Raw genomic sequence first — 23,012 nt, 5'->3', positions numbered from 1 at the left:
TACATCACTTTGCGAACATAAGTCCGTCTAGTCAAGGCTATGGTTTTTCCAGTGGTCATGTATGAATGTGAGAGTTGGACTGTGAAGAAGGCTGAGCACCAAAGAATTGATGGTTTTGAACTGTGGTGTTGGAGAAGACTCTTGAGAGTCCCTTGGACTGCAAGGAGATCCAACCAGTCCATTCTAAAGGAGATCGGTCCTGGGTGTTCTTTGGAAGGAATGATGCTAAAGCTGAAACTCCAGTACTTTGGCCACCTCATGTGAAGAGTTGACTCATTGGAAAAGACTCTGATGCTGGGAGGGATTGGGGGCAGGAGTAGAAGGGGACGACGGAGGATGAGATGGCTTGATGGCATCACCGACTCGATGGATGTGAGTTTGAGTGAACTCCTGAGTTGGTGATGGGCAGGGAGGCCTGGCATGCTGCGATTCATGGGTCGCAAAGAATCGGACATGACTGTGCGACTGAACTGAACTGAACTGAACTGAGGCTGCAGAGTGGAGAGTGGCCTCTAGGCGGCGAAGGGCAGAGACAGAGGCCCCTGGGCAGGCTGCTGAGTGGTCCATGATGGAGTGTGTCCCTGTGCTGTTCCTTGGGTAAATGACACTTCTTTAGAATAACCTGAATGACTTGTTCTGTTGAGGTTTCTGTGGAGGCTTCATCACAAATCATAATTCATTAAATCTTTAGCCATCTATGATGGATTCACCCTCCACCCCTCAGTAAGGGGTAGAAATCGCCTTGGAAAACAATATGATGTCTCATTAAGAGAATGTTAGAAAGAACTTCTAGGATGTAGGCTGTGTTAAATGATTTGGGGGAGGGTTTCAGGATGATTGGTATTATGAAGTGGGGTAGTTCTCTGAATTGGTATCTTAATATTAACTCTAAGAAGGGAAGACTAGATAGAGATTAGAGCTGCACTTGTTCAGGAAGTAGCAGTCACTCAAGATAGGGGGATGTGTGGTCATTTCAGTGGTTTGTATAATGTAACTTCTTGTGTCTATTCAGACATAATTACCAAATGTCCTATTTTTGTTTTGACCTTTCACAGACACAGTAAGAACTTGTCTGATCTTTAAGTTCTGTATAATGTTTATGTTCAGCAAGAAAACAGAAGCCCCACTGTGGTGCCAGGTCAGACCTTGCAACTCAGAGGTTGCTTTTTGCTTCATCTATCAATCTCATAATATTGTGATCAGAAGGAAAAAGATATGATATATGTTAAATCCTTTGTGTAAGTATTGACAACAGTAACATTTTGATAAATGTCAGATCTGATGGCACTTCCCTGGCGGCTCAGATGGTAAAGTGTATGTCTACAATGCAGGAGACCCGAGTTCGATCCCTGGGTTGGGAAGATTCCCTGGAGAAGGAAATGGCAACCCACTCCAGTACTCTTGCCTGAAAAATCCCACGGACGGAGGAGCTTGGTAGGCTGCAGTCCATGGGGTCGCTACGAGTCGGACACGACTGAGCAACTTCACTTCACTTCACTTCAGATTTGATGGCAATAATAGTGATACTATTAATATTAAAGAATTTTATTTTTACTAAAATTATTAATTTATAACAGTGTAATGGGAAATGACTTGGTATTAAAGGAAAGAGACTGACTTCCATAACTCACTATACTGCTGTGAGGTCTTGAACAAGTCATTTCATCTCCCTGAGACAGAGATTCCTTTTTAGAGAAAGAGGATGATGTTGTCTGCATTAAAAGAACCAATACAATATTGTAAAGTAATTAGCCTCCAATTAAAATAAATAGATTTAAATTTTTAAAAGAAAAAACCCAGACTTGGGTCCTTTTGAGAACCATTGTTGATTATGCTGATAACATGCTTTGAACACCACAGAACAAGGCAAATTATAAAGAAGCACATAGAGTGTTAATTTCCTCAGCTCCTGACTCCTCTTTAAATGTACTGTTGATTGTAATAAAGAAAAAAAAAGTAGCATTGATTGTTGTAGTGTCCCCTCCTAGAAGTTCACTGTGAGGAATTTCCCCCAGTGCCAGAATGGAGCCACAATCTGTCCTCCAAATAGGTCTCCTTCTTCCTCAGAGGTAACTGAAAGCCCTCTTGCTTCAGTGATTGACCTCACCCAGGTCTAGCCCTTTGCCCACCTCACTTTGCCATTATTTGACCCTCTGGCCAAAGGAGTTAACATAGTTATTCATCATTATTATTATTTCAAAGGACTTACACTCAGCAGGAAGTAGGATATATGTCTATGGCCTTCATTGCTTTCAGAACAGCTCCACAATGTGAGCAGCATGAGCTGCTACATAACTGTGTGTGTATGTCACTACGCTATGTAACATGTAAAGAGGAGGGAAATTTCTGGCCCCAGGTCACAAAGTTAGGAAAAGGCAGAACCAGGACACAAACTGAGGCCTCTGCTCCCCAAACCACAGGTGGAAAGACCAGAGTTGTGTGGTGTTGCAGGCGATCTGCCAAGGTGCCCTGAGTTAGACAGCTCTCCTGTTGGTGAAACCAGGTGAGGGGCAGTGGGGGATCAACCTGTGGAGATGTGTTTGTCTCTCTGCTCCCCTTTGGCCCACTGCCCTTACTCTTCTTTTTTCTACCCAAAATATCAAGTCTGTGCCCCAGATGGACATGCTCTTCCCCCCGGCTCACCATTTGCCTGGACTACTGCCAGGTAAAGAGCTGGTGTCTGTCCAGTAGAGATGCTGCCACGATAATTGCAGGAAGCCTGACACATCACACCTGCCTTGTGATCAACCCTGGGATTTCTTTGGAAGGAGTGATGCTAAAGCTGAAACTCCACTACTTTGGCCACCTCATGCGAAGAGTTGACTCATTGGAAAAGACTTTGATGCTGGGAGGGATTGGGGGCAGGAGAAGAAGGGGATGACCGAGGATGAGATGGCTGGATGGCATCACTGACTCGGTGGACGTGAGTCTGAGTGAACTCCGGGGGTTGGTGATGGACAGGGAGGCCTGGCATGCTGCAATTCATGGGGTCGCAAAGAGTCGGTCACGACTGAGCCACTGAACTGAACTGAACTGAAGTCTGGGTGGGGAGGGGGGGAAGTGCTGTAAAGACACCTACAGGAAGCTAAAAAGGAGGACCTGAGCTAACACACTGCTGATCACCTACCTGTCCTGTGATCTGCTCTCATCCACTCACAGACCATCCATCCTGTGCCATGCACAACTCTAGGTGCTGGGATGCCCCTTGAGGGACCATATTGGACAAAATTCCACCTGCAGAATCACAATCTATGTTTCCACCAGGCCCACAGGCATAGTCAAGTCTAAGAAATGTTGTTACTGGGCACTTGGCCCCAGCAGGCAGAGACAGGAAGTCTGGTTAGATGGGGAGGTCAAGCATGAACAGGACTAGCCCAGTCCTCCCCTTCCTCTTTGCTCTCCTCATCCTCCATACAGTTGGGAGGTGAGAAGTTCACTCAGCCCCCAGTTTTCCTCAGAAGTCCTCCTGCAAAGCCACAAAGATGAGCCAGAATCTGCCTTTCTGTAGACTTTCTCATCCTCCAGAGCACCCCCAGGGGGTAAAACCTGCCTCCAGGCCCAGGTTATGTCCCTGATCACCTCCTCTTTACAGGCTGGGGGAGGGGGGATTGAGGGGAGTCCATGGAAGGGACTGGGGAGCCGGGGTGGAGGAAGTACAGCAAACCCTTTCTGGATTTCTCCTGATAAATTGGGCAGTTTTCACTCCAGGAACTTTTCTTGACTCTCAAAAGGTATCATTATATGTTCAGCTTTGGGGAAAAAAAGCATTCCACCTGACTCTACCAGATCATAGACCTCATCTCTGAGACCCTATTCCTGGTCACTATCTAATCCCTGACTGCACTGTAGTGTCATAACAAGATCTGTGATTGATCCTTTTCTCCATTTATGCCCCAGGCCTCCTGATACTCTTAGAACTTACTGTATCTCTGTAAGTCACAAGATGAGTGGACTTGAGATAGTGTCTGGATGGGACTGGACTCCAGAACATGGCAGGAGGTGATTAGAGGGTTAGAACTGTCAACCACAGTCCCTCTGGGGAGAGGAGAGGGTACTGACATGGAGTTCAGGCATCAGTGGTCAAAGATTCAATCAAATTGCCTGCACCCAACCCTCAATTAAAACCCAAATAAACATTGGGTTCAGAGAGCTTCAGGAGAGGTGAGCACACAAAGGGATAGAGGAGGGGAGAGTCCTGAGAGGGCCTGCAGTCTCGGGATCCTCTACTCCCTGTTTAACCTAAGCTTGTCCATTTCCCTGTCCCTGAGTTTTATGCTTTACACCCCTAACTCCCCATTTACCCTATGCTTCTCCTCCATTGGGCTTCCCTGGTGGTACGGATGGTAAAGTATCTGCCTACAGTGCAGGAGACACAAGTCCCATCCTTGGGTTGGAAAGATTCCCTGGAGAAGGGAATGGCTACCCACTTCAGTATTCTTGCCTGGAGAGTTACATGGACAGAGGAGCACGGAAGGCTACAATCCATGGGGCTACAAAGAATCAGACATGAATGAGCAACTAACACCTTTTCTCCTCCATTTGGCTGTCCCTGATTTTATGCTTTATAATAACTGGGGACCATAAATAAAGGACTTTCCTGAGTTATGGGAGTAGTTCTAATACGTTATTGAACATGTGAGGTGCATCATGGAACCTCTGAATTTATAGCCAGTTGGTCACACATGTAAGTAACCACAGGACTTGTGATCAACACTTGAAAGTATGGGCAGCCCTCAAGGACCAAGCTCTCCCTTGTGAGATCTGGGTCACCTCTGTGGATTTAGTGTCCAAAGTAAGTTGACTACTGAATGCCCAGTGGGTTTGGGGGAACTCAGTGCTATTGGCAGAGATCCCACATGTTTGGAGTCAGGGACAAATCTCAAACTGACTCTTCTCTACCATTTGTGTCTACCATGAGGATCAGGACCCTGGGACTAAGCACTCAGAACCCCTTCCCAGTTCTCTGCATTTCAGAATTACTGGGAGAATCACATACTTGATTAAATAGATTGTGACTTATCCTGACCCTAACATTCAAACATTTTCTGTCCTGGAGCAAGTCACCTGAAGTTTCCTCACCTGAACATGGGAACCAGGATACAAGTGTTTTTTGAAAGGATTACCAGTCATGAGTATCAAAAGTTTACACATTTGTGGTCAATGATGTCCACTTTCCACAAAAATTTTTTACTCCAAAAGACTTGTATACCTACATTTCCTCACCTTTCTAAAAAAATTTAATCTGTCAAATCATGATCTGTTATGCAATTCATCACAACGTTGAGTGACATCTGAGCTTTTGCCCTCCAGATGAAAGTAGATGGAGAACAGGAAATTTCTCATATAAGTCACAGTGTCAGTATTCCATTATTCCAGCACCCATGATGTAACCAAAGTGAACACACTGGTGGCTCTTCTTTCATGCGTTTCTCTAGTACAGCATAATGCCTCCCCACTCTCTTTTAACTCTTTATTTTGTATTGGAGTATAGACTATCAGTTCAGTTCAGTCCAGTCACTCAGTTGCATCTGACTCTTTGCAACCCCGTGGACTGCAGCATGCCAGGCCTCCCTGTCTATCACCAACTCCCAGAGTTTACTCAGACTCATGTCCATTGAGTCGGTGATGCCATCCAACCATGTCATCCTCTGTTGTCCCCTTCTCCTCCTGCCTTCAATCTTTCCCAGCATCAGAGTCTTTTCAAATAAGTCAGTTTTTCGCATTAGGTAGCCAAAGTATTGGAGTTTCAGCTTCAACATCAGTCTTTTCAATGAACACCCAGGACTGATTTCCTTTAGGATGGACTGGTTGGATCTCCTTGCAGTCCAAGGGACTCTCGAGAGTCTTCTCCAATACCACACTTTAAAAGCATAAATTCTTCAGTGCTCAGCTTTCTTTATAGTCCAACTCTCACATCCATACATGACTACTGAGAAAACCAAAGCCTTGACTAGATAGACCTTTGTTGCCAAAGAAATGTCTCTGATTTTTAATATGCTGTCTAGGTTGGTCATAACTTTCCTTCCAAGGAGTAAGTGTCTTTTAATTTCATGGTTGCAGTCACCATCTGCAGTGATTTTGGAGCCCAAAAAAAAAAATGAATCAGCCACTATTTCCACTGTTTCCCCATCTATTTGCCATGAAGTGATGCCATGATCTTAGTTTTCTGAATGTTGAAGTGAATTGATAGTCAATTAACAATATTGTGATAGTTTCAGGTGGACAGCAAAGGGATTCAGCCTTGCATATACATGAATTCATCTCTCCCAAATTCTCCTCTCATCCAGGCTGCCACTTAACACTGAGCAGCATTACATGTGCTATACAGTAGGTCCTTGTTGGTTATCCAGCTTCACACTTTCTTTATTAATGGTGAGAAGTTTCAATCACACACATATCCAGAAAAAGGTATTATAAACCCACAGACCATTGTACAGCTCCAATCATAATCAGCATAAGGAGACTATTCTTAATACATATCCTCCCTTTTTATTCTTTTGGAGCTAGTCAGTGGCATTATGCCATTTAATTTAAAGATATTCAGGGGCAGTCCTAAGATGGCAGAGGAAGAGGACAGGGAGACCACTTTCTCCCCCACAAATATATCAAAAGAACATTTCAATGCTGAATAAATTCCACAAAACAACTTCTGAATGCCAGCAGAGGACATCAGGCACCCAGAAAAGCAGCCCATTGTCTTCAAAAGGAGGTAGGAAAAATATAAGACAAAAAAAGAGACAAAAGAGGTAGGGACAGAGCTCTGTCCTGGGAAGGGAGTCTTAAAAAGAGAGAAGTTTCCAAACACCAGGAAACACTCTCACTGCTGAGTCTGTGGCAAGCCTTGGAAGCACAGAGGGCAACATAACAGGGAGGAAAAATAAATAAATAATTAAAACCCATAGATTACGAGCCCATCCATAACTCCCCCAGCGGAGAAGCAGCGCAGAGGCGTGCAACCGCCGCTAGCAAGCGGGGGCTGGGCAGGGAGGCAAGGGCTGCATTGCTTAGAGTAAGGACCAGGCCTGAATGCCCCGAGGGCAATCTGAGGGAACTAACTTGGGCTAGCAAACCAGACTGTGGGATAGCTACCACGCGAAAAGCCCTGACCTAAGACTCTGCCTGCCAGGCCTGCACACAGAACAAAGGACTGAACAGAACTAGCCGGCTGCAGACCATCCCCCTCCGGTGACAGGCAGCCAGAGCCAGAAGGGGGCAATCACAGCCTCAGAGAGACAATATCTACCAAACTGCAAGCAGGCTTCTTTGCTAACTAAGACTTCTTGGGGTTCTGGACAGCCAACATCCGCCTGAGAAGGTGCTCTGGTTGAACACCCAGAAAACTGAGCAGCAGGGACGGGGGAGGTGATAAGTCGCAGTGACCGCGCTCACCAAACACCTGCTCACCTGAGCTGCTCGGATCTGGGAAGGGCACAAAACGCAGGCCCAACCGAGTCTGCGCCTCTGAGGACTACCTGAGTGCCTGAACCTGAGCATCTTAGACCTGGGAGGGGCATGCAGACCAGGGCTGGCCTCAGACATTCCTGGTGGAGCAACCTAGAGCCTGAGCAGTGTGGGCAGGGAGGGCACATGCGCCGTGAGGAGGGCAGGCCCAGTGTGGCTAAGGCACTGCCAGCACACGCCAGTGTTATTTGTTTGCAGCATCCCTCCCTCCCCACAGCACAACTGAACAAGTGAACCTAAAAAAGTGTCCACCACCGCCCCCTTGTGTCAGGGTGGAGATCAGACATGGAAGAGACCAGCAAACAGAAGAAGCTAAAACAGAGGGAACTGCCTTGGAAGTGACAGGTGCAATAGATTAAAACCCTGTCATTAGCACCGACTACATAGGAAGAGGCCTATAGATCTTGAGAAATATAAGCCAGACCAAGGAACTAGCCGAAAATGAACTGACCCCACACTGCCCACAACAACACCAGAGAAAGTCCTAGATATATTTTTACTATTTTTACAATCATTCTTTTTTTATATATTTTTAATTTTTAAGTCCTCTATTACTCTTTTAATTTTCATTTTTATAACCTACTATAACTTTGCAAAAAAAAAAAGACCCTATTTTTTAAAGCAAACTTCATGTATATATTTTTGTTTATAATTTTTGTGACTTTGTTTTTTTTTCTTCTTTTCTTTAACATTGTATTTCTGAAAATCCAACCTCTACTCTAGATTTTTAATCTTTGCTTTTTGGCATTTGTTATCAATTTTGTACCTTTAAGAACCCAATCTTCAGTACCCATTTTTACTTGGGAGCAAGATTACTGGCTTGACTGCTCTCTCTCCCTTTGGACTCCCCTTTTTTTCTCCACCAGGTCGCCTCTGTCTCCTCCCTCCCCCTTCTCTTCTCTACCCAACTCTTTGAATCTCTTTGTGTGTTCCAGACGGTGGAGAACACTTAGGGAACTGATTACTGGCTGGATCTATCTCTCTCCTTTTGATTCCCCCCTTTATCCTCCTAGCCACCTCTGTCTCCTTCCTCCCTCTTCTTTTCTCTGTATAACTCCGTGAACATCTCTGAGTGGTCCAGACTGTGGAGTACACATAAGGAAGTGATTACTGGCTAGCTTGCTTTCTCCTCTTTTGATTCCACCTCATCTCATTTGGGTCACTTCTAACTCCCTTCTCCATGTAACTCTGTGAACCTCTCTGAGTGTCCTTCACTGTGAAGAAACTTTTCATCTTTAACCAGATGTTTTATCAATGGTGCTGTATAGATGGAGAAGTCTTGAGACTGCTGTAACAATGAGACTGAAAACCAAAAGTAGGAGGCTTAAGTCCAAATCCTGAGAACACCAGAAAACTCCTGACTCCAGGGAACATTAATCGACAGGAGCTCATCAAAAGCCTCCACCTACACTGAAACCAAGCACCACCCAAAGGCCAACAAGTTCCAGAGCAAGACATACCATGCAAATTCTCCAGCAACACAGGAATACAGCCCTGAGCTTCAATATACAGGCTGCCCAAAGTTACTCCAAACCCATCAACATCTCATAACTCATTACTGGACACCTCATTGCACTCCAGAGAGAAGAAATCCAGCTCGACCCACCAGAACACCGACACAAGCTTCCGTAACCAGGAAACCTTGACAAGCCACCTGTACAACCCCACCAATGACAAGGAAACTCTACAATTAAGAGAACTCCACAAACTGCCAGAATACAGAAAGGCCACCCCAAACTCAGCAATATAAACAAGATGAAGAGAAAGAGGAATACCCAGGAGGTAAAGGAACAGGATAAATGCCCACCAAACCAAACAAAAGAGGAAGAGATAGGGAATCTACCTGATAAAGAATAATGATAGTGAAAATGATTCAAAATCTTGAAATCAAAATGGAATCACAGATAAATAGCCTGGAGACAAGGACTGAGAAGATGCAAGAAAACTTTAACAAGGACCTAGAAGAAATTTTTAAAGAGTCAATATATAATGAATAATGCAATAAATGAGATCAAAAACACTCTGGAGGCAACAAATAGCAGAATAATGGAGGCAGAAGATAGGATTAGTGAAGTAGAAGATAGAATGGTAGAAATAAATGGAGCAGAGAAGAAAAAAGAAAAACGAATTAAAAGAAATGAGGACAATCTCAGAGACCTCTGAGACAATGTTAAATGCCCCAACATTCGAATCATAGGAGTCCCAGAAGAAGAAGACCAAAAAAAAAGACCATGAGAAAATACTTGAGGAGATAATAGTTGAAAACTTCCCTAAAATGGGGAAGGAAATAATCACCCAAGTCCAAGAAACCCAGAGAGTCCCAAACAGGATAAACCCAAGGCAAAACACTACAGGACACATATTAATCAAACTAACAAAGATCAAACACAAAGAACAAATATTAAAAGCAGCAAGGGAAAAACAACAAACAACACACAAGGGGATTCCCATAAGGATAACAGCTGATCTTTCAATAGAAACTCTTCAGGCTAGGAGGGAATGGCAAGACATACTTAAAGTGATGAAAGAAAACAAACTACAACCCAGATTACTGTACCCAGCAAGCATCTCATTCAAATATGAAGGAGAAATCAAACGCTTTACAGACCAGCAAAACCTGAGAGAATTCAGCACCACCAAACCAGCTCTCCAACAAATGCTAAAGGATCTTCTCTAGACAGGAAACACAGGAAGGGTGTATAAACGCTAACCCAAAACAATAAAGTAAATGGCAATGGGATCATACTTATCAATAATTACCTTAAATGTAAATGGGTTGAGTGCCTCAACCAAAAGACAAAGACTAGCTGAATGGCTACAAAAACAAGACCCCTATATATGTTCTCTACAAGAGACCCACCTCGAAACAAAGGACACATACAGACTGAAAGTGAGGGGCTGGAAAAAGATACTCCACGCAGATAGAGACCAAAAGAAAGCAGGAGTAGCAATACTCATATCAGATAAAATATACTTTAAAACAAAGGCTGTGAAAAGAGACAAAGAAGGCCACTACATAATGATCAAAGGATCAATTCAAGAAGAAGATACAGCAATTCTAAATATATATGCACCCAACATAGGAGCACCGCAATATGTAAGACAAATGCTAACAAGTATGAAAGGAAAATTAACAGTAACACAATAATAGTGGGAGACTTTAATACCCCATGCACACCTATGGATAGATCAACTAAACAGAAAATAAAAAGGAAACACAAACTTTAAATGATACAATAGACCAGTAAGACCGAATTGATATCTATAGGACATTTCACCCCAAAACAATAAATTTCACCTTTTTCTCCAGCACACATGGAACTTTCTCCAGGATAGATCACATTCTAGCCTTGGTAAATTCAAAGAAAGATGAAATCATTCCAAGCATCTTTTCTGACCACAATGCAGTAAGATTAGATCTCAATTACAGGAGGAAAACTATTTAAAAATCCAACATATGGAGGCTGAACAACATGCTGCTGAATAACCAACAAATCACAGAAGAAATCAAAAAGAAATCAAAATATGCATAGAAATGAATGAAAATGAAAACACAACAACCCAAAACCTGTGGGACACTGTAAAAGCAGTGCTAAGAGGAAAGATCATAGCAATACAGGCATACCTCAAGAAACAAGATAAAAGTCAAATAAATTACTTAACTCTACACATAAAGCAACTAGACAAGGAAGAAATGAAGAACCCCGGGGTTAGTAGAAGGAAAGAAATCTTTAAAATTAAGGCAGAAATAAATGCAAAAGACACCATAGCAAAAATCAACAAAATCAAAAGCTGGTTCTTTGAGAGGATAAATAAAATTGACAAGCCATTAGCCAGACTCATCAAGAAACAAAGGGAGAAAAATCGAATCAATAAAACTAGAAAAGAAAATGGAGAGATCACAATAGACAACACAGAAATATAAAGGATCATAAGAGACTACTATCAGCAATTATATGCCGATAAAACGGACAACTTGGAAGAAATGGACAAATTCTTAGAAAAGTACAACTTTCCAAAACTGAACCAGGAAGAAATAGAAAATCTTAACAGACCCGTCACAGAAATTGAAACTGTAATCAGAAATCTTCCAGCAAACAAAAGCCCAGGTCCAGACGGCTTCACAGCTGAATTCTACCAAAAACTTAGAGGAGAGCTAACACCTATCCTACTCAAACTCTTCCAGAAATTTTCAGAAGAAGGTAAACTTTCAAACTCATTCTATGAGGCCACCATCACCCTAATACCAAAACCTGACAAAAATGCCACAAAAAAAGACAACTACAGGCCAATGTCACTGATGAACATAGATGCAAAAATCCTTAACAAAATTCTAGCAATCGAATGGCACAATAAAAAGATCATACACCATGACCAAGTGGGCTTTATCCCAGGGATGCAAGGATTCTTCAATATCTGCAAATCAATCAATGTAATATACCACATTAACAAATTGAAACATAAAAGCCATATGATTATCTCAATAGATGCAGAGAAAGCCTTTGACAAAATTCAACATCCATTTATGATAAAACTCTCCAGAAAGCAGGAATAGAAGGAACGTACTTCAATATAATAAAAGCCATATATGACAAACCCATAGCAAACATTATCCTCAATGGTGAAAAATTGAAAGCATTTCCCCTAAAGTCAGGAATAAGACAAGGGTGCCTACTCTCACCACTACTATTCAACATAGTTTTGGAAGTTTTGGCCACAGCAATCAGAACAGAAAAAGAAATAAAAGGAATCCAAATTGGAAAAGAAGTAACACTCTCACTGTTTGCAAATGACATGATCCTCTACATAGAAAACCCTAAAGACTCCACCAGAAAATTACTACAGCTAATCAAAGAGTATAGTAAAGTTGCAGGATATAAAATCAACACACAGAAATCCCTTGCATTCCTGTACACTAATAATGAGAAAATAGAGAGAGAAATTAAGGAAACAATTCCATTCACCATTGCAACGAAATGAATAAAATACTTAGGAACATATCTACCTAAAGAAACTAAAGACCTATATATAGAAAACTATAAAACACTGGTGAAAGAAATCAAAGAGGACACTAATAGATGGAGAAATACACCATGTTCGTGGATCAAAAGAATCAATATAGTGAAAATGAATATATTACCCAAAGTAATCTATAGATTCAATGCAATTCCTATTAAGCAACCAATGGTATTTTTCACAGAGCTAGAACAAATAATTTCACAATTAGTATGGAAATACAAAAACCCTCGAATAGCCAAAGCAATCTTGAAAAAGAAGAATGGAACTGGAGGAATCAACCTGCCTGACTTCAGGCTCTACTACAAAGCCACAGTCATCAAGACAGTACGGTACTGCCACAAAAACAGAAATGTAGATCAATGGAACAAAATAGAAAGCCCAGAGATAAACCCATGCATTATAGACACCTTATCTTTGACAAAGGAGGCAAGAATATACAATGAAGAAAAGACAATCTCTTTAACAAGCGGTGCTGGGAAAACTGGTCAACCACTTGTAAAAGAATGAAACTAGAACACTTTCTAACACCATACACAAAAATAAACTCAAAATGGATTAAAGATCTAAACGTAAGACCAGAAACTATAAAACTCCTAGAGGAGAACATAAGCAAAACACTCTCCGACATAAATCACAGCAGGATCCTCTATGACCCACCTCCCAGAATATTGGAAATAAAAGCAAAAATAAACAAATGGGAACTAATTAAAATTAAAAGCTTTTGCACAAAAAAAGAAACTATAAGCAAGATGAAAATACAGCCTTCGGAATGGGAGAAAATAATAGCAAATGAAGCAACTGACAAACAACTAATCTCAAAAATATACAAGCAACTCCTGCAGCTCAAGTCCAGAAAAATAAATGACCCAATCAAAAAATGGGCCAATGAACTAAATAGACATTTCTCCAAAGAAGATATACAGATGGCTAAGAAACACATGAAAAGATGCTCAACATCACTCATTATCAGAGAAATGCAAATCAAAACCACAATGAGTACCATTTCACACCAGTCAGAATGGCTGCGATCCAAAAGTCTACAAGCAATAAGTGCTGGAGAGGGTGTGGAGAAAAGCAAACCCTCTTACACTGTTGGTGGGAATGCAAACTAGTACAGCCACTATGGAGAACAGTGTGGAGATTCCTTAAAAAAACTGGAAATAAAACTGCCATATGACCCAGCAATCCCACTGCTGGGCATACACACCGAGGAAACCAGAATTGAAAGAGACACATGTACCCCAATGTTCATCGCAGCACTGTTTATAATAGCCAGGACATGGAAGCAACCTAGATGTCCATCAGCAGAAGAATGGATAAGAAAGCTGTGATACATATACACAATGGAGTATTACTCAGCCATTAAAAAGAATACATTTGAATCAGTTCTAATGAGGTGGATGAAACTGGAGCCGATTATACAGAGTGAAGTAAGCCAGAAAGAAAAACACCAATACAGTATACTAATGCATATATATGGAATTTAGAAAGATGGTAATGATAACCCTGTATGCAAGACAGCAAAAGAGACACAGATGTATAGAACAGTCTTTTGGACTCTGTGGGAGAGGGCGAGGGTGGGATGATTTGGGAGAATGGCACTGAAACATGTATAATATCATATAAGAAACAAATCGCCAGTCCAGGTTCAATGCAGGATACAGGATGCTTGGGGCTGGTGCACTGGGATGACCCAGAGGGATGGTACGGGGAGGGAGGTGGGAGGGGGTTCAGGATGGGGAACACGTGTACACCCGTGGCAGATTCATGTTGATGTATGGCAAAACCAATACAATATTGTAAAGTAAAAAAATAAAAATATTCAGTAACAATATGTAATTATTTACAGTATTACCCTGTCACTGTGATGCCTTACAACACTGGTAATATTGCCCTGGACAGAAGGATATCAAAGGGCCTTTTCACATTCACACCCCTAGACCCCGACCATCTCTATTGCAAACAAACTGGTGGGTTTCAGTTGCTCACCTTGTACACCAAACAGTGATGACCATCCTCTGTTTGATTGAGATCCTCCCATGTCTGCAGCCCTGGGGCCTGACTTCTGCCTGCAATCTCCACACACAGGTCCCTGCAAGGCCAAAGTAATCAGATACATCTACAACACCAAGTCTGGGATCTTCAAGTCCTTTGCTTCAAAGCAAAGAAGAACAATGTCAAGATGGGGAAGGACTGTTCCAGACCCACAGTGGTGCTATCAGGCCCTGGGCTAAGACAGGTAGAGGATGAGCTAGGGAGATGTGGAGCTCAAGAGAGCACACACTCCTCACCAACCCACAGTGTCTTTTTCCTTGGGGCATCCCAGGGGAAGTGGCTGCAGTGTCCTTTGAAACCATGGACTAAGCATGTCCTCCATGGGCCAGTGTAGCATAGGTCACACCTAGAAGCCACATCATGACAATCTGAGACTACTCCCATGTTCCCCTTTCTCAGATGGGAACATTAAGTCAGTCACCCTACACAGAGTCACCTCTCACTCTACAGAGCCATCTATATTGCTCCTGAGTGCCCCACCTTGGCTTAGAGAATTCACTGCCTTCTTGGTGGCCACCCTGGTCTTGGGAGGACAGTGGTTTGCTCCTTTCTGGGATGGCCTAGGAGCTGTCCAGTTATGCAGCATCCAGGTCTGGGTCTTCAGAGGTATTAATTAGCAAGTTCCTTTCCTTTTGCTTCCCTGCTGGCTCAGATGGTAGAAGCATCTGCTTGCAATGGGGGAGACTGAGGTTCGATCCCTGGATCAGGAAGATCCCCTGGAGAAGGAAATGGCAACCCACTCCAGTATTCTTGCCTGGAAAATTCCATGGATGGAGGAACCTCATAGGCTACAGTCCATGGGGTCGCAAAGAGTCGGATACGACTGAGCGACTTCACTTTCACTTTTCCTTTCACAGAGGACCCGTGAACTGTGCTCCCTTGAGATGCTGAAGGACAAGGAGAATCCACCTATGGCTGGACTCTGTCTGCTTCTGAAAATGTTCCGCCTTCTCTTGCTTCTCAACTCTATCCTCATCAGCAGAAATCTGCCTCTTTCATTACCCCCTTGGGGCTACTTGGTTTAGTTCAGTCTCATCCAGTTAGCCCTAAACACCATGAGAGCAAGTCTTCTCTTTATCCCTAGAACTTCTCACAGCTCCTGGCACAAAGGATATAGTCAGTCCATAAATATTGGGGGAGGAAGGAAGGAGAAAAGCTCCACATGACTGGAGTGACTGTGGACCCTGGGATTAAATCCAGGATCTTGTCCTAATCTTCTTCCTCACTGCATCCTCACCTTCATCCTCCACCCCACCATCACTTCCAGAACCTTCCGGAACCTGAGTGCTTGGACCCTGCCCCTCTTCCCTTAGCCGCAACTGCTGGGACCTGCCTCCTTTTCTTGATAAATATGATTTGACACTCATGAAGTCTCATGTTCAATATCTTCAATGCATCATCTACGCTAATAACAGACTAGTTCACCTGAGTGTTGTTTGTGTATTAGTAACATTAAAAGAAATGGGACACACAACTAACACTTTTCATACATGTCTCCCTTCTGACTTTCAGCTTTTTTTCTTTCAACTAGAAACTTTTCCTTAGGTGAACTTTGTTTCTTCACGTCTAAAATAAGAATGTGCGTGTATGCTCAGTCACTAGGTCGTGTCTGACTCTACCTAATCCAGACTTTAGCCCACCAGGCTCCTCCATCCATGGGATTCTCCAGGCAAGAGTACTGGAGCAGATTGCCATTTCCTTCTCCAGGCCATCTTCCAAACCCAGGGATCAAACCTGTGTCTCTTGCATTCTAGGTAGATTATTTACCACTGAGCTACCAGGAAAGAGGGCTTCCCTGGTGGCTCAGAGGGTGAAGCACCTGCCTGCAATGCAGGAGACCCCGGTTCAATCCCTGGGTTGGGAAGATCCCTTGGAGAAGGAAATGGCAACCCACTCCAGTATTCTTGCCTGGAGAATTCCACGGACGGTGGAGCCTGATAGGCTACAGTCCACAGAGTCTTAAAGAGTCAGACAAGACTGAGCAACTTCACTTTGTTTCTTTCTTACCAAGAAAGACCCAAAATCAGAATAATAATACTGAACTCATAAGATTGTGAAATAAGAACAAGTTACCTTTTCCTGAGGGCTTCCCTGGTGGCTTAGTGGTAAGGAACCTGCCTTCCAGTACAGATGTGGGCTTGATCCCTGGGAGGGGAGGATCCCTGGGAGAAGGAAATGCAACCCCCTCCAGTATTCTTGCCTGGAGAATCCCATGGATGGAGGAGCCTGATGTGTTACAGTCCATGGGGTCGCAAAGAGTCAGACATGACATAGCAGCTAAAAAGAAACTAACACCTTTTCCTGAACACTTAGTGTGAGCCCATCCCATAGGTCACAATGTTAAATGCCCCTGGACCAGCCAAATATGGCTGGACGTATTTGGAGTGGGGGTGGAGGCTGGAGGGACAATAAGAACGGTGGGGATTATGGAAACTGGAGAGAACACTCCCATCCTGAGAAGAGAGCAGCTCTTCTTAGCTTAGCACACGGCTGTCAGAACGTGGTCCCTTGAGCAGCAGCCTCAGTCCCGGAAACCTGGTAGATGCAGATACTCAGATCCCAACCATGTCTTACCAAATCAAACCTCAGACAGTGGAGGGCTCAGATCTGTGTTTCAACAAATGTCGAATGGATTCTGAAGCTCACTCAGAGTTGAGCCCCACTGCTCCCTGGTGGCTCAGACGGTAAAGGTGGCTTCTCAATGCAGGAAACATGGGTTTGATCCCTGGATTGGGAAGATCACCTGGAGAAGGGAATGTTTACCCACTCCACTATTCTTGCCTGGAGAATCCCATGTAACAGAAGAGGGCTCTTGTTAAATGTCAAGACTGTGTTGCCAGATCACTTATTTTTCCAACAATGTGAGAAGTTCATTTTCTATAAAATTTCCCACTGTTAAACCCCAGAAATGTTTCATAATTGTAAAAAAGTACTATGTGGGTTAATAATACTTGTATGCTAGCCGCATTTTCAATCTCTGCTTTCTGCTTTTCCTTTCAATCCTGAAAATTATCCTAACAAAAACAGTATTCACAACATCATTTTAAGAATGCAAACTACTTATTTCCAAAAAGCCAGGTGCTGTTTTATCATGTAGCCTGAAATTGGCCACCCATGACTCAGATGTGAATGATGGTCACAGGACAAAGCCTCAGAAAAATCTAAACATCTTCTGCATGCCCAGTGTACATTCCATCCTTTCAGGATGTGGCCTTAAATATCATGGAATTCAAATTTCTCCCTTTTTTTGAGGGAAAAACTGAGGATTAAGGGGCAGAGATATGACCTGATATCAGAGTTTTGGGTTCTCTGGTCTTTATCCAGATACAAACCCTGTGATTTTCCTGTCTTGTGATTTCTCTGAAGATGCCCCCAGGAACTGGGGAGGTTTCTAATCAGAGATCTCACTAATGAGTAGGGAGGAGGGAGGAGGAGTGGGGACCAGCCCATCAGGGGACTTCTGATCCAGGGGTGGGTGGGGGCTCTAACCTGAGTCAAACTGAAGAGGACCAGGACAGGAGGACACTGGGAGAGAAAGACAGACAGATGAGAGGATGGGGGAGAAGAGAGGAGTTTGTGCTCTTAGGGGGAGTCTCTGCTGCTCCCTGGTCTCAGGCAGACAGATTGAGGCAGGAGGAAGGGAAGGGCCAGAAGGCCTCCTAAACCAAAGTCCTATTTGTGCCATCTGCAAGTTGTGAGTAATGAGGAAGTCTCTTTACCTCTCTGAGCCTCTGCTTTCTCCTTGACACAATGGGATGAGAATCCAGATGCCGTAAGATTGACATGAAGCTAAATGAAATGGTACACATGAGATGTCACAGGAGAGAGGAGACCCTCCACTCACAGTGGCTGGTTTTGTGAGTGACTGACTATTAATGCCATTCTATCCTAGGGTACCTCAGGACTGAGAGCTCCTTTCCTTCTCAGTGGTGTTACATGGTTGTGTGCTGTGCTAAGTTGCTTCAGTCACATCTGACTCTTTGTGATCCTATGGACTGTAGCCCACCAGCCTCCTCTGCCAATGGGGGATTCTCTGGGCAAGAGTACTGGAGTGGGTTGCCATACCCTTCTCCAGGGGATCTTCCCAACCCAGGGAGTAAACCTACATCTCCTGTGTCTCCTGCATCAGCAGGCGGGTTCTTTACCTCTAGCACCACCTTGGAGGTTACATGGTTGTAACTGCAAGTAAATATACAAAAAGGGATTATGGGTGTGTCGAACAGTGGCAGATTTTATTCTCTTGGGTTCCAAAACCACTGCAGGCGGTGACTGCAGCCATGAAATTAAAAGATGCTTGCTCCTCGGAACAAAAGTTATGACAAACCTAGACAGCATATTAAGAAGAGACCTAACATTGCTGACAAAGGTCCATATAGTCAAAGGTATGGTTTTTCCAGTAGTCATGTACGGATATGAGAGTTGGACCAAAAAGAAGGCTGAGCACCAAAGAATTTATGCTTTTGAACTGTAGTCACGGAGAAGACTCTTGAGAGTCTTTTAGACAGCAAGGACATCAAACCAGTCAATCCTAAAGAAATTAACTCTGAATATTCACTGGAAGGACTGATGTTGAAGCTGAACCTCCAGTACTTTGGCCACCTGATGCAGAGACAACTCTTTGGGAAAAAAAGACCCTGATGCTGTGAAAGATTGAGGAGAGGAGGAGAAGCGGGTGATGGAGGATGAGATGGTTGGATGGCATCACTGATTCAATGAACATGAATTTGAACAAACTCTGAGAGATAGTGAAGGACAGGGAAGCCTGGTGTGCTGCAGTCCATGGGGTCACAAAGAGTCAGACACAACTGCGTGACGGAACAACAACACACGTGATGTGTGCGCTCTAGTTTACAGCTCGCAGTGCAGCAGGGCACATGTGCACAGACTCTGAAGTCACATCCCTGGGTCCCAATCCCCTCTCTACAAGCTATGACCTAAGCAAACTACTTTATTTCCTGTTATCTCAGGTACCTCCTCATTCACATGAGGAAATATCAAGAGTTTCTCCATCTTTCCTTAAATATTTTTGAGGATTAGATGAATTATATGTGTCAGGTTCTTAGGATAATGCCTGCCACAATGAAGAATTTAAGTTTTACCTGGTGTAACTACTCATTACTGTTATTATTAATACTACAAAGGCCTTAAACTTCTCAGGGGGAAGGAATACATGCCTGTTGCCTCCATTGCTTCCACGGCAACCACATGATGTGTGCCGTACGGATCTCATCTGATACCTGAGGACACAGGACTCTGGGAGATTTAAGTCCTCAGGCACAAAGTTAGGAAAACACAGAGCTGGTGCCCAAACCAAGGTCCTACGGTCCCATTGCCACTGAGGGAGAGCAGGAGAAAGGAGGTGGTTACCAGTGTTCTTCCGAGGTCCCCTGGAGTCCAGTCAGGCAGACAGCTCTCCTGTTGGTGAAATCAGATGAGGGGTGAGGGGTGGTCATGCTCTGGAGACATGTCTGTCTCTGCTTCCCTTCTGACCACTCGCTTACTCTTTTCTCCCCAAAATATCAGAGTTTGTGCTCCCGATACAGATGCTCTTTCCCTGACTCACCATCTGTCTGGACCAATGCCAGGTGAAGAGCTTTTGTGGGTCCAGTAAAGATGCTGCCAGAATGGTTGCAGGAAGCTTACCTGGGTCACATCTGTCTTCTTAAGTAGGCACAGTTGAGGCAGGTGGGCATAGAGGCCCAGATGTGAAGACACCTGCAGGAGGCTGCAAAGAGGACATGAGCTAACACAGTATTGCTCAATTATCCACCTTTGATTTGCTTTCATCCATCACTTGCTATGCACTGCTCTAAGAGCTGTGATGCTCCCTGAATGACCATACTGAACAAAATTCCACGTTTGGTATCACACCCTGTGTTTCTATGAAACCAACAAGCATAGTCAAGTTTGAGAATCAATGTTACTGAGCATTTGGCCCCAGTAGGCAGAAGCAGGACCGTGAGAGGTGGGGATATTACACACTGTACAAGACTGACCCCTGATCATTCCCTTCCTCATTCCTCTCCTTGTTGGCTGTTCTGACCCCTCAGCTGGAGTGCAAAAAGCTCAGTCTGCCACCAGCTTTCCTTCGAAACCCTTCTGCAAGGCCACAAAAATGAGCCAGCTCTGCCTCTCTACAGCCCTTCTTGTGTTTCTGGGCACTTGGTGGGTGAAACCAGGAACCAGTGCCAGGGTAAGTCCTGGCTCACCTCTCCTCTACAGCCTGGGGACAGGTGATAAGCAGGTTCCATGGAAGGCACTGAGGTGGGTACAGAAAACCTCTCTGCACTTCTTCCAGTAAATTGAGCAGTTTTCACTTCAGGGAAATTCCTTGCCTCTCAAGAGATATCATTATGTGTTCCGCTTTGTAACAGACATATCCCACCTGATTCTACCAGATTAGGGACTTCATAACTGAGACCCTATTTCTGGTCCCTGCCTTGACCCTGATCCTACTGCAGTGTCATAACAACATCTAAATTTGACCCCTGTCTCTATCCATGCCCCAGGCCCCCTGAAACACTTGGAATTTTCTGTATATTCTCAATCGTGAGATGAGTGAAGGATGGGACCTGAGATAGTGTCAGGATAGGACTGGCCTGTAGAACATGCCATCAGGTGACTAGAGGGTTAGAAATATCAAGCCCAGCCATCTGGGGACAGGAGAAGGTACTAATAATGATTTCAGTCATCAATGGCCAAAGATTCAATCAAATTGTCTGTGTCCAACCCTCAATTAAACCCCATGAACACTGGGTTCAGAGAGCTTCAGAGAAGGTGATACCATCAAGGGAATGTGAGGGGGGAAAGTCCTGAGAGGGCTTGGAGTCTCGGCATCCTCTACTCCCCATTTACCAGAAGCTTTTCCACTTCCCTGTCCCTGAGTTTTATGCTTTACATCAACTGGGGACAGTAAGTAAAGGGCATTCCTGAGTTCTGTGAGTGGTTCTAATAAGTTATTGAACCTTAGAGGTGAGTCTTCGAAGCTCTCAGTTTATTGCCAGTTGGTCACACATGAAAGTGACCCCAGGACTTGTGATCAACACTTGAAGTGTGGGCCGTCCTCAGGGAGGGAGCCCTCACCCTGTGGGGTCTGGGTCCCCTCTGCAGATTTAGTGTCAGAAGTGGATTGACTCCTGGATGCCCAGTGGGTGTTGGAGAACCAGTTGCTATTGGTAGAGACCCAGAATGTTTGGAGTCAGGGACAACACCCAGACTCACACTTCCCTATCATTTGTGTATGGTATGAGGGTCAGGACCCTGAGACTATATTATGTGGGGCAGAGCACTCAGAACCCCCTCCCAGTTCTCTGCATTTTCAGAATTCCTGGCAGAATCATGTACTTGTCCTGATCCTACCACTGGCACGTTTTCTGTCCTAGGCAAGTCACCTGCACTTTCCTCTCCTGAACAGGGGGACCAGGTTACATGAGTTTTTTGAAAGAATTACCAGTCAATGAGTATAAAGAGTTTGACATTCATGGTCAATGATGTCGAATTTCAACCACAATGTTTTAGTCCAAAAGAATTGTCTGCATATATTTCCTCACTAGCCCTTCAAAAAAAATTGTCAAATAATGAGCACTTCTCCGTGATGAAATTAATCAGAACCTTGAGTGACAACCAGGCTTCTTACCTTTGGAGACCACTGCGGGAAGAGCAGGCAATGTAATACTTCTAGGAGTTTGCTCAAGGTGCAAAAAATGTTCTTTCCAAACTGGTAAAATATAAGTCAAAACTCAATGCAACTCATTTTGTTGGTCCTGTCAGATGATTATTTCATTTTCCTATTGGGATATATGGTGTTAAAGGAGACTCACAATTATATGGACAGGTGAAAGAAAGCGCTCATGGCTCAGTCATGTCTGACTCTTTGTGACCCCATGGGCTATATCGGTTGCCAAGGTCTTCTGTCCAGGGAATTCTCCAGGCAAAAATACTGGAGTGGGTACCCATTCCCTTCTCCAGGGGATCTTCTTGACCCAGGGATTTAACCCAGGTGTCCTACATTGCAGACAATCTTTACTGTTGAGCAATGAGGGCGGCTATATATATATATATATAGCTTCCCTCTCCAGTGTTCTTGCCTGGAGAATCCCAGGGATGGAGGAGCCTGGTGGGCTGCCATCTATGGGGTCGCACAGAGTCAGACACAACTAAAGTGACTTAGCAGCATATATATATATATATATATATATATATATATATATATATACATACACACACACACATAGGTATACATAGAGAGACAGGTTTCATCATATGTATACACATAAATACAGGTGTATATCAGTCAGTTCAGTTCAGTCGCTCAGTCCTATCCGACTCTTTGCGACCCCATGAATCGCAGCACGCCAGGCCTCCCTGTCCATCACCAACTCCCGGAGTTCACTCAGACTCATGTCCATCGAGTCCGTGATGCCATCCAGCCATCTCATCCTCTGTCATCCCCTTCTCCTCCTGCCCCCAATCCCTCC

The sequence above is a fragment of the Budorcas taxicolor genome, chromosome 13 (assembly GCF_023091745.1).
Source record: "Budorcas taxicolor isolate Tak-1 chromosome 13, Takin1.1, whole genome shotgun sequence".
In the NCBI taxonomy this organism is placed as follows: Eukaryota; Metazoa; Chordata; class Mammalia; order Artiodactyla; family Bovidae; genus Budorcas; species Budorcas taxicolor.
Note: the sequence above shows the minus strand (reverse complement) of the source record.